The 17478-nt window shown below is 38.6% G+C and overlaps 1 long non-coding RNA gene and 1 pseudogene across 1 annotated transcript in view; both read right to left on the bottom strand.

The window, feature by feature from the left end:
- Positions 1-5822: 5822 nt before the first annotated feature.
- Positions 5823-9773, bottom strand: LOC149448821 (proteinase-activated receptor 1 pseudogene; annotated as a pseudogene).
- A 3910-nt stretch (positions 9774-13683) lies between these two features.
- The window catches only part of LOC149448822 (uncharacterized), a 36483-nt gene continuing 32688 nt past the window's right edge, over positions 13684-17478 (bottom strand). Inside the window, exon 3 of the long non-coding RNA XR_016315488.1 lies at positions 13684-13725. This is a non-coding gene — a long non-coding RNA (uncharacterized LOC149448822). The remainder of the gene's footprint in view (positions 13726-17478) is intronic.

Here is a 17478-nt window from a genome sequence, read left to right on the forward strand (position 1 = left end):
TGTTGTGTGTTTTTCTGCGATTTGGAATCCAAACCGCTTAATGTGAACAGGGCCTCAGTGTCTACTCACATGGCATAGTGAATACGTATCACAGAATTCAAGGAGGAAGTGAATTTACAAACGTTAAGACTATTCAGATTATTAGGAGTAGACTAGAAATGATTGAAATACAATGTGGAAACAAATACACAGTACGTAGCATAAATGAATACACCCCTTTTGAAAAGTAAGATTTTAATCAATATCTCAATGAACACAAGAACAATTTCCAAACGTTTGACAAAACTGAGTTTTATAGAACATTTGTTTAGCTCATTACATGAAAGTAAGGTTAATAATAAAACTTAGATTACAAAATCTTCAGTTTTACTCAAATTAGTTGATGCAAAAATGAATACACCCCACAAGAAAAACTACTACATCTGGTATTTTGTATGACCTCCATGATTTGTAAGGACAGCACCAAGTCTTCTAGGCATAGAATGAACAAGTTGGCAACATATTGCTACATCAATCTTTTTCCATTCTTCAAGAACGACCTCTTTTAGAGCCTGGATGCTGGATGCAGAGTGATGCTCAACTTGTCTCTTCAGAATTCCCTATAGGAGTTCGATTGGGTTCAGATCAGGAGACATACTTGGCCACTGAATCACTTTCACCCTGCTCTTCTTCAGAGATGCAACAGTGGTCTTAGATGTGTGTTGTGGATCATTTTCAGGTTGGAAAAGTGTGATGGTAGCATCTTCTCTTCAATATAGAGCAGTACATCTGTGAAGCCATGATAGCATCAATGAAATGCAGCTCCCCGTCACCAGCAATGCTCATGCAGCCCCACAGAAGGACACTGCCACCACCATGTTTCACTGTAGGTACCATGCATTTTTCTATTTACTCCTCACCTTTGCGACGCCATACAGTTTTGAAGCCATCAGTTTCAAAAACATTTATCTTGGTCTCATCACTCCAGAGTACAGAGCCCCAGTAGCCTTGTTCTTTTTCAGCATGGGCCCTGGCAAATTCAAGGAGGGCTTTTTTGTGCATGGACTTTTGGAGAGGCTTCCTTCGTGGATGACATTCATGCATGCCATTCCTCTACAAATCATCCGTTTGGCATTCTACTTCTTTAGCTAACTGCAGTGAACTTGCATGGTGATTTTCTTCAACCCTTCTCGTCAGAAGATGGTTCTGTCGAAGTGTTAACTTCCATGGACGGTGTGGACGTCTCTATGAGATGGTTGCAGTTCCATCTTTGTTCCATTTTTGTTTCACTTTTGCTACAGTATTCTGATTGATAAGTAAAGCTTTGCTGATCTTCTTGTAGTCTTTGCCTTTCTTGTGTAAAGAAATTATTTTCTTTCTCAGGCCTTGTGACATTTCTCTTCCATGTGGTGCCATTGCTGACAGCATGAAATGGGAAGGGGTGTTCTTTGTTAAGTAAGGTCCTTTTATAATCAACTGTCTGCTGGACACCTGTTTAATGAATAGAGTCACCTGTAGTTGAATTCTTGTTAATTAGGATTTTGTTGTCTAAAATTCAGCTTTGCTCCTAAGACTCATTGGGGTGTATTAATTTTTGCAACATTGTCTTAAGTGAATTTGTTAGAAAAAAAACTTTTTTGTGTGTGCAAATTAACACATCTTGTTTGCAATCAATGGCCCGCATTTGTGGTAGTATTTTGTAGTAGAGTGTCCCACAGCAAATGTTGATTCTGAAAGGAAAATAAAGGTTTACTGACAAATTTGTTGGGGTGTACTCATTTATGCTGAGCACTGAATGTGTAGCACCCTCCTAGGTAGGTGCTAGGATTAAATAGATATGATTAGTTATGCTTTTGATAGATAAATTTAATTGTCATTCTGTAGGCAGAGTGGGTATAATTATTGCTAGGTAAAAGTATAGTCAGCTCACTGTACTGAGTGAATTGTGATCATCTAGTTAGGTCTGCTCTGTGTGCTCAGGTTCTACTAGTCTTCCTAGCTTCCTCTCTGTCCAGGCGACTGTAAAAGTTTCTGGATGATGGATGTGGAGTTATTCAGATAGCAGTTTGAATATGGATACAGGCTCAGCCTATCCCAGAGAGAGGAGCTCTAAGGCATGCTGGGTAACTGTATATATTCAGTGCACACAGGGCTCTGGGTCTGGTTAGGATTGCCCAAGCCTGGGAGCTGCTGTCGTTGGCCTCAGGTGGGTGACCTAAAAGCCTGAATTGCGGAGACCGGAGTTCTGCTACGTTGACTGAGGGGCTCTTCCTGATGATCTGGTCTGGTATCACGGAGGAAAGTGTCCAGTTGTTCTCGGGCATTGTGAGTACAGACATCCCTAAAGGATCTTATAGACTAAGTACTGTTTAACCCCCTCTGGTGCTAAGAAGTCAAGTTTAGCAAAGGTGACACCAGCTGGTTTTCCGAAAAGCTTTGTCCATTTGTCCAGTAATACCTAAAGGAACATTGCTCTTGAGCTCTAAAGGAGATACTGCTATTACTGCTACTACTTGTTGCTGCTGCTTAAAGCTGAAGTCCACAGTTTGATTCAAGCACGGATGTAGCTCAGAGGGAAGCAGTGGAGAGTAGAATGCCTGTCAGTGCAGGGACCACGTGTATCCAACGTCCCAGCGTCCTGACAGGCATTCTACTCTCCACTGCTTCCCTCTGAGCGGACGAGCCGTCCATCTTGAAATCTGGCTTCTTAAAGCCACAGGCTGGTTATCTATTTTTTACCATATGCATTATTAAAGGTGTATTACTTTTATCACAAAACTACACAGCGCCTGGCTCTTGTTCATCCTACGGGAGTAGCACTACATATGGTTTTACATTTTGACTATAGATACTCTTAATGAATAGTGTCGATTTAATTTGTTTCTGTGTTACTTTTTCTAAAATGAAACATTAATCTATTTTTTTATGATTAGTGATTGCAGATTTTGATTTATTATTGTAAATGGTCTGCTGAAAGCTATTGCATGGTTTTTCCTATAGTTGCTGTCTGTATGTCATACCTTGCTATCTTTGGTGGATTATTGCTTAGATAAAATCAATAACAAGCCAACTGAAGGTTTTAATATGTTCAGTAAATCATCCAGACAGATTCAATAAACAGTATACAGGTAAGGATCAAAGTGCACAATGAAGTACGATAACCTATTGTTTTCAATCAGACTTCATTTGACGGGAATATACTATAGGTACAAGACAAATTTTGATTGGCTGCTTTAGAGCACTTTGATACTTAATTTTTTTTTATTTTAACGCCAAGTTTATTATGTCTGTACCAAATAATATTACAGGCACAGTCATAGCCAAAATTCATTTTTGACAATAAAGAAAAACATGGGTATGAACAGTATTAGTTCCACTTCACAGTGTACAGACATAATTAAAGAAAAAAATAACAGTAACCAACTGCTAACCCCAGAAAAATACAAAATTCTATATTGCTGACACTTTCATTCTTTCAGCGAATAAGCACAAATATCTCTCTCAGATGAACCACTTACATGCAGCAACATAAAAGGAGTAGTAAAGCAAAAGCACTATGGAAAACCACTAAGCAAGAAGAACACTTGAATGCTTGATTGCCTTTGCAGCTCACTGTAGAATACCTGAAACATGAAAGCTAAATGCATTACAACTAAAACAGTATGAAAATTATTTTTGTCACTTTGACTTAACCCTTTTTTGTGGTCATTCATGCCTAGATGGCCTGGCCAAATTTAGCAGCGTCAGCATATGATAGTTAATTTGACAATAACTCTAGGACTATTTTGTCTAACTAAACATTTTTAAGGAAATACAGGCGTACATCGGTTTATGAATTTAATTCATTCTGCGGGACTTTTCGGATTGCAAAAGATTTCTAAAACTGAAATGTGGTTTCCCATTGGAATGCATTGAAAACCAATTAATCCGTTCCGGAGGTCAGAAAAAAGTAAAAAAGTAAGTCTTATCTGTTCAAAACTCTTTATAAAGTGCACTTTAAAGGTATAGTACAGTACAGGGACATGATAAAAAAAATTTCGTAAATGCATTGAAAACCAATTAATCCTTTCCGGAGTTCAGAAAAAAGTCAAAAAAAGTTTTCTGTTCAAAGCTCTTTATAAAGGCATAGTACTGTACAGGGACATGATTTAAAAACAATTCATAAATGCATTGAAAACCAATTAATTTGTTTGTATTGCGAAAAAAATTTGTAAACTGAGGCATTATTTTCAATGGAATTTCATTCATAAACCAAAAATTACATTAACCGAGATGTTCATAAACCGAGGTATGTCCGTATAAGGCTTTTATTTGGTATAATGTTTTAATAAAAACCCTGCTCAATTTTATTATTGGCTGACAAATGTGTAAAAACTAAAAAATTAAGATTAAAAAAGTTTTTTAAAAAAATGAATAAATTATTTTTAAAACTGTAATTGTATCTGACAATAGAGTGCGGTGGCATCTGCAGAGTCATCTATAGGCTGCAGGCCTATGAAGCCTCCAAACTGACTGAAACAGTGATCACAGGACCTGGAGATCCCCTCTGATCAATTCCTGACCATCATTGGGATTTGACGCTGTCAGTGACAGCTGAGATTGAGATCCACCAGCCACACAGTTCGGTTTATTTACTAAAGTTGGAGAGTGCAAAATCAGGCTCACTTCTGCTTAGAAACCAATCAGCTTCCAGGTTTTATTGTCAAAACGTAATTGAACAAGCTGAAGATAGAATTTGATTGGTTTCTAGGTAGATTTGAGCCTGAGTTTGCACTCTCCAGCTTTAGTAAATAAAATCCAAAGTGTTGGTTTGTGACTCAAAAAGGGAGAATGTTTATTAATAAGCCTTTACAACAGGGAATCATGCTGAGGAATGTTAATATACAGATATTGGGAAGGAAATGGTTCATGTATACATGGGACAGTATACTTAATTTGTGTTATAAAAATAAAGGCAGGCATAAAATGGTTGGTATCTGTCAGTCAGCAGTTGTAGTTATAGGACATATATATAGCTGGAGTGTCTGATTTACTATGGGACAGAAGCCTGCTATTCATTTAACACTGCAAGAAATAAACACGTGGAATATAATTCTTATTTTTTGTATTCGGCACATTCACAAATGCACAGAGATCTGTACAGCATGAAGAAGTCTCTTAGATTGTAAGCTCCTAACCCTCTTGTATTGAACTGTATCTTTGCTGTATTGTCTCCCGTTATATTGTAAAGCGCTGAGCAAACTGTTAGCACTACATAAATCCTGTATAATAATAATAATAATAATAATAATAAAAAGGCATTTGTTTATGTGGTAGGGAGGTGCCTGGGAGTGACAGGTGTTGCATACAGGACGTCTACAAATTAATGTCAGGCTGCGGCTGTATGCTGGTAACCACACAGTCAAGCGTTACATTTGTATGGGGCAATTGTGTGCCCCTGCCCACATGGAAGAAAAATATATTTGAAATATATTTTAAAAAATATTCTTCCCAAATATATTACCATATTCAATATATTTCAAAATATATTTCAATAAATATATATATATATCTATACATATATATATATATTGCATGTTGAAATGCGTTTTTATTAGAAAATATATGAAAAATATTTGTAAAAATACATTTCAAATATACGGTATGTCTTTAAAAAGTACAAATCTACATTTTTGGAATGCATTTACAAATATATGTAAAGATATATGTTAAAATTACTTTTTTATATGTTAATAAAAAATCTGAATAATATATTTTAAAAAAATATATTTTTAAAAATATATTTTTTTAAATATATTTTTCAGATTTTTTTAACATATAAAAAAAGAAAAACTTTCCTTATATTCTAGAGTGGGCATAATCTAGGCCTCCATTGTCTTCTGTAGAAAATGCCTCCTTTACTTCCTGGTAATCATCCTGATATTAGGGACATGAAAACTGTCAAGACTCAGGAAGTAGTTCAGCAGCTGACCTCATTAACACACATCCTGCACCTGCCCTCCCCCTCCAGGAGATTGCTTCCCCCTATTTCTGTGCTCACATGCAGACATTGTCAGTGTGCACCGTTCTCCCGGAATACACAACCAGTGTCTTCCTTGAGTTGTACCTTATTTTTTTCTTGTATAGGTAGTTCATTTGGCAGAGTGTGCAGGAGCTGAGCGATCACATGTGGAGCTAAATAATATGTATGGAATGTGTTAACGATAACAAGAAAAGCAGTAAAATAGATCCCGTGCAGCCATCAGCAATAGACCCCCAAGCAACAATGGACCACTTACAACAAAATACTTCCCCAGCAAAAATAGACCCCTGACAGCATCCACAGATCTCGTTGCAGCCAGTATCAATAGACCCCCTCACACAACAGTATATCCCTCCCAGCTACAACTGACCACCTGGAAAAATAAGACCCACCCCCAGCAACAACAGATCCTCCAGCAACAATAGATCCCCCAGCAGCCATCATCAATAAGACTCTACAGCGCACCCCAGCACCCCTTGCCATTACTCACAGTCAGTGCTGGAGGTGCCGGAACTGTATTCCCCCGTATTCCCACTGAAAAAAAGATCTGTCTTTATACACATAAAATGAACTAGTCATGCTTTTGGTGCCATTGTTGGTAATGGCACCCCAAACACAAAAGCAAACACATTTTGCTGCGTGCATGCTGTAAAAAGCATGCAAACTGCAACACCAAAATGGGCTACTTTGCCGCATTTGTTGCATGTAGGGTAGCCCTTTGAAATCATTGAGCTGCCCTGTGTGTGTCATGGGAAAAACATGCGCTTCCACTACATTAGATTTGAATGGGGCGTGAAAAAGTGAAATTGGTATGTTTTCACAAGAACAATGGCAGCTGAGTATCTCTGTCTACTTCTCCCATGTACTTGTATAAAGCTGGTCATACATTATGCAATCTGATTGTACAATTCCTTTAGATTTACCAAAACTATGTACTAGAGAGACCTACTTGTACAATCCATTCAATTTGCATCAAATCAGGCATGCCCATGCACTACATATCTGATGGTAGATCTAAAGAGATTTTACAAACAGATGGTACAGTGTATGACCAACTTTATACAGGAAGAAGTGGGAAAGCTGGTGGAAATAAAAAAGAGGTGGTACATTGATGAAAGAGGTGTGCTCCAAAATGGTAAAACACACCCTATTCTGTGATGCAGTATGGTAGTGAATGATGTGATAAGAAGTTTCTTGGAAGGTCACATGATGGTACAGGAAGTCAGGGCTCAGAATTCATTTTTTCACATTTTGAACACAGGGGTGAAGATTCAAAGCTGCCATGGACTAGGTAAGTTAGAGATAAGCACATTGGGATGACATGGGCAAAAAAGACATTAGAAGAGGCTTCTATTGATTATGAAAAGCGAAATTCTGCCTGAAAAGGTCAACTTAGCCTTTGACCTCTTTCCGCTATATATGTGGCCTCTCGGTGGGTGGGCCTTAACGCAGAGAGGCTGCATATATTCATAGCAAAACGTAAATGATGCTCTGCCGAGAGCTAATTACTGGTGGGTAATGAAAAGCTCCCGATCTCTACTTACGATCGTGAGCTTTCCGATCATGTGACCACTGTGACAGCCAATAATGGCGGCCACATGACCAAATGCCCTCCTAGGTTTCCTGGCATCTGAAAACTCTTAAAGGGCTAGGAGGCATTAGCGGGAAGGGATAGAGGATGCTTTGATTAGTTATATATTGACTGCAACAGGATGACAAATTCTGGAATTTCTCTGAGAAGACTCAAAGACCAGCAGTCTTCAAAGACCAATGGATGGCTAGCCTTGGATGACAAAACAAAATGATGTCGCTATTTACTCCTTTGTACTTGATTGTTGTACATCAGAATCTTTTTTGCAACACAGAATACTCTGGAACTTTGATGATGCAACAAAATACAACAGAGGATTAAGAGTGGTACTGACGCTGCTAATGGCGGTACATACTAAGTAAGCTAAATACAGCTTAGAAGCAGGCGTATTAGCAATTTGGAGATTATGAACAAAAAAAATGAGATTTGCTGGCCCAAAACAAATTACAAATATACAAAGGACAATAATGGCTAAAACAACAGCTTGTTTTTTCCTATCTGTGTTACCCATTTTGGAAGAACTTAATCTTTTGATGGTTGCAGCATAACAAAAAGCTGTGATGATAAGAGGTAAGAAAAAGAAAAGTGCCGTAAAAGTGCTGAAATAGTACCGATAGAAGCTGCCCACTTCCTTGTCATTTCGCACATCATGGCAAGTGGTAATAGCCAAGATATCAATGTAGAAGATTTGTTGAGTTATAAAAAGTGGCACGGTGCTTGCTATGGATATCAGCCAGATAAAGAAACATATTATCCATGCCCTAGTCATAGAACGCCAGGAGAGGGACTGTATTGGATAAATGACAGCCAAGAACTTGTCCACACTCATACTTGTAATAAGCAGGATAGAGCTATACATGTTGAAATAAAATGCTGCAATGACAATATGGCATAACGCTTCTCCAGCCCGCCAGTTATTTCCAGAAAATCTATACAGAATATTGAAAGGCATCATACAAACAAATAGCAAATCTGCAATTGTCAGATTTAGCATGTACACCACTGCTGGCTTTTTAACTTTTATCTTAATCAAGAATATCAAAGCTGCTGCAATATTCAGAGGGAGGGACAAACAGAACACTGCCGTGTACACCCCTGGCACAAACTTGGTCAACCATTCGCTGTGGAGAAGTTGTTTTACTTCCTTTGGAACTCTTTTGTATGGATTGTTCTGAAAACTGACATACAGTTTGGTGCCGTCGCTTTTGATAATTACTGCTCCTGAAAACAATAACAAAAATAGCAATTAAAAGGTTGACAAATGCTGTGGCTGCTGAATTTTAATATTACGACACTTACCTGTCCAGGCATCCAGCGGTGTCCTCACTCCGAGGCGATTCTTTAGTCGGCTGTCGGGTTCTGGCGCCTCCATCTTGACTAAGGGAAACTGGCAGTGAAGCCTTGAGGTTTCCTAGTGAGCATGCATGAAGCATGCTGTGCTTTGTGAATGGGCTGCAATCCTCCGGGACCTTGGAAGTGTCCCAAAGGGCTGCGGGGGGTGTCGAATTTCTGGCTCAGTTTGCTGCAGTGAACTGAGAAGGAAGTGGGAGTGGGTACTAGGTACCTGCTCCCCCCTCCCCCCTAAAAGGTGCCAAATGTGGCAGTGGAGGGGGGAGGAGGCAGAAAAGTGCAGCTTCCACTTTTGGGTGGAACTTCGCTTTAAGCACTAGCTACACTGAAGACTATTTATAAACTAGAGGAACCAGCCAAACAAATGAAAAAAATGTATGCGTTCATTGATGACTAATATCTGAGGCTTTACTAAGGCCCTAAAAGTCCTAAGGCACCCTTAAGTACCTTAAAAAAAATTAAAGATTGCCACAGTGATCATGCACATTGACCATGCAGTCCTGATGCTTATGTATTTTAATCCAAGAAGTGCATTGTCCACAAGGCAACCTAGGCAGGAGCCTAGAACCCGTGGGTGTCCAAGGGTCCCAGCTACAACCTTCATATTCCTGCAGTAAACCAAGCAGAAATCATGAATGGTTAAAGCTGGGTTGGGTTGGCTTCATTTGCCTATTACACAAAGATGAGGGCCATGTTCTTCCTCAATCCATCTCTGTTTCTTTCTATTCTCTCTTTGCTGTCCCATCAGCGCCCCTTAGTACATTGTGTATTACAAACTTCTTTACATGTCTTTGTTGCTAATTTCCTACCTTTACCAAATATGTCATCCATCTTCTGGTTCACTCAGTAGATGCTCTGAAATAGCCTATTCATTTCAGATCAAACCAGTAATTTTTTTTTGTTTCCGGTTTGTAAGACCAGTGGCTGCTATGCCTCCTATTTCCCCAGCCACTGGTCTTAGCACATCCCTTCTGTAGTTCTTTCTGTGGAAGCAGTGATGTAAATCAGCCCCACTTGCAGTGGTGGGCAGACCGAAACTCTCACACATTGAACATGTGTAGGCCTAGTGTACCCTCCCCCATTCACTACAATTCCCTGTGGATGATGGGAACTGTAGTTTCCTTTTAATGCACAGAGAGAGAGAGGAGAGGATATGATGTAATCCCTGCTGTTACACTTCCTCCTTGGCAGAGCAGATGCTGTTATCTTTTGAATTATAGAGATGAGGTCAAATTCAAATAGACTTTTCTACAAAATGGTAAGGATTTTCAAAACTGTATTAACTGTTTAATGTTTTGTGTAGGAGGGTGTACTAATGGGTGATCTTATGCCTACCCGGAGTTCTACTTTAAACAGCATAAAAAGGTGTCTGTATGTCCATCATGAAGAAAGATAGTTCACACCTAGACACAAACTATTAGCAATCTTGCCCTCTCTAGTCCTAGGATCTAGGCTACGTGGCTGGAGATCTAGGGTCCTGCTTCAAGAACAAGGGCCTAGCAGCTCCCATGTCTAAAAGCATGTTATGTTTTCTGATAATATGCTGCTTGAGAGGTTGACCAGTTCACCTGGGAAACTATATGTTCCCTGTTGCTGTTAATATTTTTGGTGGCCAGTGCATCTCAATCACATTTCTCTCCCAAGTACTGTATATTTGTTGTATTACTGCATACACTAAATATGCAAGATGTAATATATTGCAATACACAATATCATTTATGAAGAAATTGAACATTTTCAAATTAAAAGACTGTTTTAAGAAAAGCCTGGATTATTTTCTAGAAACACAGAATATAACAGGATACTTACATTTATAGGTAAAGTTGATCCAGGGAATATCCAATTTCCTCTCAGGGGATCAGGAAGGAATTTTTCCCTGCTGGAGCAAATTGGATCATGCTTTGCTGAGGTTTTTTGCCTTCCTCTGGATCAACTGTGGGTATTGGATAGAGTGTTGTTGTTTTTTTTTCTGTTGGTTGAACTGGATGGACTTGTGTCTTTTTTTCAACCAGATTAACTATGTAACCATGTAAAAGTGTTAAATTAAAACTAAAGTTTTGGAAGTGGACTTTTGGAGTGGACAGGGATTAGAACACCTTTCAGTTTTTATTGCTTCCTGTGTCCCCATTGGGAAGATTTGCTTACCTCCCAACTTTTTGAGATGTGACACCTATCAGCAAATGTATGTAGGCATAGGACACACCCCATGCCATATCCCCTTAAAAGGAGAATTTTACAAAAAAAGATTAGTTAAATCCACAAGTGCTTTTTAACCAGTACTATTCCTTTATACTGTCATTTGAAGTCTACAAATTCAGCAATTTAGAAATTGGATGAAAAGTTTAGCAAAAATAAATAGTACATTTTTTATACAACCATATAGATCAGACCAAAATGAGGGACAAATCAGGAGGAATGAAGGACAGAGGGACTTTGTTCCAAATGAGGGACAGTCCCTCAAAATCAGGGACAGTTGGGAGGTATGAGATTCGACTTTTTTGTCCTGTTTACCAGTATCATTGATAGTGATAATAAAAGAAAATCCCATATTTTTATAAGAGGGAAAATCTTCCAATGAGGACACTATTTCTGGTGACCTGGGGGGGGGGGGCGAAGGGATTCCCTTAATTAGAAGGATTTCCTCTCACTTCCAGTTTTGGCTATGGGACAGGAAGTAAATGTAAATCTTCATAATCTTCATAATTAGCTGCTGGATTGCTTTTACAAGCAGAGGGAAGGGACTCACTCCCGCCTTCCACGGTTTTCTTGGGCTCTTCAATTCCACCGGGGAACCCAAGAATGCATCCGGCAGTTCCGCTGGCTGACCATAGAGCTGATGGATACCAGAATGCCTCCAGTCATCTCTATGGTCTAAGACAGGGGTGTCCAAACTATGGTCCTCAAGCTGTTGAAGTACTACAAGTCCCATCATGCCACTGTCTCTGGGTGTCTTGCCTCTGGATGTCAGAGTCTTGCAAGGCCTCATGGGACTTGCAGTTCCTCAACATCTGGAGGGCCATAGTTTGGACACCCCTGGTCTAAGAGAACGGAAGCTACGAGCATTTTATCATTTCCGTTTTGCCGGATATCAACAACGCCATTTTAAAATTGGGAAAGCATCTGATCACACAGATCTTGGTGTGATCAGATGCTTTAGGGCAGGGGAGAAATCCTAGAGTCTAATATACCCCAGATTTCTCAGAAAAGAGTACCTGTCACTGCCTATTGCTATCACAGGGGATATTTACATTCCCTTTGATAACAATAAAAGTGATAAACAAAATATGAAAGGGGCAGTGTAAAAATTAAAAAAAAAGCAAAATAAATGATTAAAAAAATTTTTTCACCCCCACCCCCGTGCTCACGTGCATAGGCAAACGCAAGCAGCGATATGTAAACAGAGATTGCACCATGCATGTGAGGTATCACCACAAACGTCAGATCAAGAGCAGTAATTGTAGCACTAGACTTCCTGTGTAAATCTAAAATGGTGACCTGTAAAGGCTTTTAAAGCGTCGTCTATGGGTATTACACATTTATGTAGTTTGTCACTGTTGCACAGACATGTGCAATTTTAAAGCATGTCATGTTTGTTATCCATTTACTCAGTGTAATGCCATATTTTGTGTTTTTATGCATTAAAGTTCTAAAAAGTGTATTTTTTCCCAAAAAATGTGTTTGACAAATTGCTGTGCAAATACTGTGTGACATAAAAAATTTCAACAACCACCAATTTATTTTCTAGGGCATCGTCTTTAAAAAATATATAATGTTTGGGGGTTCAAAGTTTTTTCAGAAACAGTGTCAGAAAAGGCTAGAAGAGTGAGTGATGTGTGGCATAAGCTTCTAATGTTGGCCCTGGATAGATCATATAGTGAACTCGGTATAGGGCTATTCACCATGAGGTCAACACAGAGGACAAAGGGGCACTCTTTACGTCTGGAGGAAAAGAAATTTAATCTCTAAACACGGAAAGGTTTCTTCACAGTAAGAGTTGTGAAAATGTGGAATACACTTCCTCAAGAGTTGGTTTTGGCCAGCTCAGTGGATTGCTTTAAAAAAGGCCTGGATTCTTTCTTAGTATCCAGTAATATTCTGTGTATCTAACATTTATAGGTAAAGTTGATCCAGGTAATATCCGATTGCCTCTCCGGGGATCAGGAAGGAATTTTTTCCCCCTGCAGGAGCAAATTGGATCATGCTTTGCTGGGTTTTTTTGCCTTCCTCTGGATCAACTGTGGGTGCAGGTTTATAACTTTTTTAGTTTTAATAGTTGAACTGCATGGACTTTTGTCTTTTTTTCAACCAGACTATGTAAAAAAAAAAAAGAAATGATATCTGAAAAATACTCACCATGCCTCTTATCAAATTCCTTGGGTTGTCTACTTTTTTAAAAGGGGTCTTTTTTTGTTTATATCACAAAAAATAAAAAACCCAGTTGTGATCAAATACTACCAAAGGAAAGCTGTATTTGTGTGAAAAGGGCATAAAAAAAAGCCTTTAGAATCACTTTAGTATTCATCAGAGATATATTTTTCAACCAGTAGATGGCAGCGTTTACAAGTTTTTAGCTGCATCTATCCATAAAACTCTGTCTTTTCCTGTTTCCTGTTTGCAGAGAAGCAGCAGATAAACACAGGTGGACTGTGCACTGTCTGTTGTGTAGGGCTATATACAGAATGTCTAACAAAGGGCACAACTTTAGTCAGTTTATTAAAAAAATCATTCTCACACATGCTTACCAGGCATTCCCACGATTCGCTTGACTCGTGACTTGGCATCACTAAGATAAAAAATGGAGACATTCGCAATGGTAGAGTTAATGAAAGTGAATGTTTAGCAAGGCTACGAACATTGACGTTTTTAAATTTGCATATAGCATATCTTGAATCAAAAAATTATTAATCAGGATGCCCAATGTAAAAAACTGTGCATTAAAAAACACCTCTGGAAGAGAAACAAATATACAGTACTTATCTTATGCCTGTGGTACCTAGGTGGGGGTGACAACACTGAGCTATCACCAAGGTCATGAGAACAATGTGAATCAAATCTTGTGAGAAGATGCTCCTACACAGTGCTGGGGTAGTTGACCTTTGTAGCTGCAGGCACTGTGGAGCAATTCATCCTTAGGCCTCATGCACATTGGACGCATTGCTAACTCTCCTAGATTCCCATTCTCCTAGCAGCAGAGTTTTGGCAGAAAAAACATTTGACGCTTGTAGGCACTTGGATGTTAATTCATTTCATTGGCCAGAATAATAATTTATTCTGACCATTAAAATGAATTAATGCTGCAGTGATAAATGCGCCTAGCACGTAGAGGTGTTTAGGTGCGTCAATCGTTTTTTCTGCCAAATCTCTGCTGCTCTTGGACACACTGGCAGTGGGTTTTTTCCTGCCTCCAAAAGCTTGTGCCTCTAAACTCCTTTAAACGCATAGGTGTGCATGGACACATAGGCTAACATACAGGGCATTTAGAGGCAGGAAACAAAAACGCCTAGGAGCAGCTCCTAGGAGCAGCAGGAAAACTGATCAGTGTGCATGAGACCTTTAAGTTTACAACAGAAGCACTGCAGTTGTTGGAGTCCTGTTTTCAGGCAGCTCACCTACCCTGCTTCCCCTTCCCTAAGCATCGGCTCTTTAAATAAACATATTGCTGACTATTGCTGATTTCCTTTATACACTATGTGTATTAGTGTTAGAATATAGCAGTCTTCCAAAATTCAAATTTTGAAAAGAATAGAATAAAACAGAATTGAACAGAAAGTAAAAGAATAGAACAGAATAGAAAATAAAGGAAGGGATACAATAGTTATAATAAAATAGAAAAGAATGGAATAGAAAATAATAGAAAATAAAAGAAAAGAATAGGAAATAAAGGAATAAAACAGAAAAGAAAAGAATAGGATAGAATAGAAAAGCATAGACTAGAATAGAAAATCAAAAAATAGAACATAATAAAAAAGAATAGAATAGAAAAAAATAAAAATAGAACAGAAGAGAATAGATTAAAATAGCATATAGCCATCTTCCGAAATTCAAAATTAGAAAAGAAAAGCATAAAACAAAATAGAATAGAATAGAAAAGAGTAAAACAGAACAGAATAGAAAAAACTGTAAAATAATAGAATAAAATATAATAGAAAATAAAGGAATATAACAGAAAAGAATATAATAGAAAATAAAAGAATAGAATAGAATAAAATAGAAAAAATAGAACAGAATAAAATTGAAAGAATATAGGCAGCAATTCAAATTCGAATTTCAAAAAGAATAGAATAGAATAAAAAAATATAACAGAAAAGAATAGAGTAAACAGAATAGAATAGAAAATAATAGAATAGAAAATAAAAGAATAGAATAGAAAAATAGAATAGATTAGAGTAAAATAGAAAGAATATAACCGTCTTTCGAAATTAAAATTTCTAATAGAATAGAACCAGCTATTCTTCACAATGATTTGGATCGATTTGATGTTTAATCGAATTTGATACAAGTACTTTGAATCCATTGGAAAAATCTGAATCTGGTCAGAAACGAATAAACAAAAGAAAAGGAATTTCGTTACAAATTCAAATCAATCCGAAACAAAACAATTTTTTTTGTTCTGCACGTCTAGTGCTACCTGGTCATGTGATCTGTGATATACACTAATATTGCCAAAAGTATTGGTCGGCCTGCCTTTACACTCACATGAACTTTAATGGCATCCCAGTCTTAGTCCGTAGGGTTCAATACTGAGTTGGCCCGCCCTTTGCAGCTATAACAGCTTCAACTCTTCTGGGAAGGCTGTACACAAGGTTTAGGAGGGTGTCTATGGGAATGTTTGACCATTCTTCCAGAAGCACATTTTTGAGGTCAGGCACTGATGTCGGATGAGAAGGCCTGGCTCGCAGTCTCCACTCTAATTCATCCCAAAGGTGTTCTATCGGGTTGAGGTCAGGACTCAACCCGATAGAACAGCCAGGCAAGTTCCTCCACCCCAAACTCGCTCATCCATGTCTTTATGGACCTTGCTTTGTGCACAGGTGCGCAGTCATGTTGGAACAGGAAGGGGACATCCCCAAACTGTTCCCACAAAGTTGGGAGCATGAAATTGTCCAAAATGTCTTGGTATGCTGACGCCTTAAGAGTTCCCTTCACTGGAACTAAAGGGCCAAGCTCAGCCCCTGAAAAACAACCCCACACCATAAACCCCCCTCCACCAAACTTTACACTTGGCACAACGTAGACAGGAAAGTACAATTTTCCTGGCAACCACCAAACGCAGACACTATCGGATTGCCAGACAGAAGCGTGATTCTGAGTAATGTATATCCCAGCTACCCTGTACTCCATTATAGTGATATGACATGTATACAGTAATGTATATCCCCCCTCCCCTGTACTCCATTATAGTGATATGACATGTATACAGTAATGTATATCCCCCCTCCCCTGTACTCCATTATAGTGATATGACATGTATACAGTAATGTATATCCCAGCTCCCTTGTACTCCATTATAGTGATATGACATGTAGACAGTAATGTATATCCCAGCTCCCCTGTACTCCATTATAGTGATATGACATGTATACAGTAATGTATATCCCCCCTCCCCTGTACTCCATTATAGTGATATGACATGTATACAGTAATGTATATCCCAGCTCCCCTGTACTCCATTATAGTGATATGACATGTATACAGCAATGTATATCCCAGCTCCCCTGTACTCCATTATAGTGATATGACATGTATACAGTATGTATATCCCCCCTCCCCTGTACTCCATTATAGTGATATGACATATATACAGTATGTATATCCCCCCTCCCCTGTACTCCATTATAGTGATATGACATGTATACAGTATGTATATCCCCCCTCCCCTGTACTCCATTATAGTGATATGACATGTATACAGTATGTATATCCCCCCTCCCCTGTACTCCATTATAGTGATATGACATGTATACAGTAATGTATATCCCCCTCCCCTGTACTCCGTTATAGTGATATGACATGTACACAGTAATGTATATCCCAGCTCCCCTGTACTCCGTTATAGTGATATGACATGTATACAGTAATGTATATCCCAGCTCCCCTGTACTCCATTATAGTGATATGACATGTATACAGTATGTATATCCCCCCTCCCCTGTACTCCATTATAGTGATATGACATGTATACAGTATGTATATCCCCCCTCCCCTGTACTCCATTATAATGATATGACATGTATACAGTATGTATATCCCCCCTCCCCTGTACTCCATTATAGTGATATGACATGTATACAGTAATGTATATCCCAGCTCCCCTGTACTCCATTATAGCGATATGACATGTACACAGTAATGTATATCCCAGCTCTCCTGTACTCCATTATAGTGATATGACATGTATACAGTAATGTATATCCCCCCTCCCCTGTACTCCATTATAGTGATATGACATGTATACAGTAATGTATATCCCAGCTCCCCTGTACTCCATTATAGTGATATGACATGTATACAGTATGTATATCCCAGCTCCCCTGTA

The sequence above is a fragment of the Staurois parvus genome, unplaced genomic scaffold (genome assembly GCF_062004578.1).
Source record: "Staurois parvus isolate SC_StPar_1 unplaced genomic scaffold, SC_StPar_1.0 ptg000656l, whole genome shotgun sequence".
NCBI classification, from domain to species: domain Eukaryota; kingdom Metazoa; phylum Chordata; class Amphibia; order Anura; family Ranidae; genus Staurois; species Staurois parvus.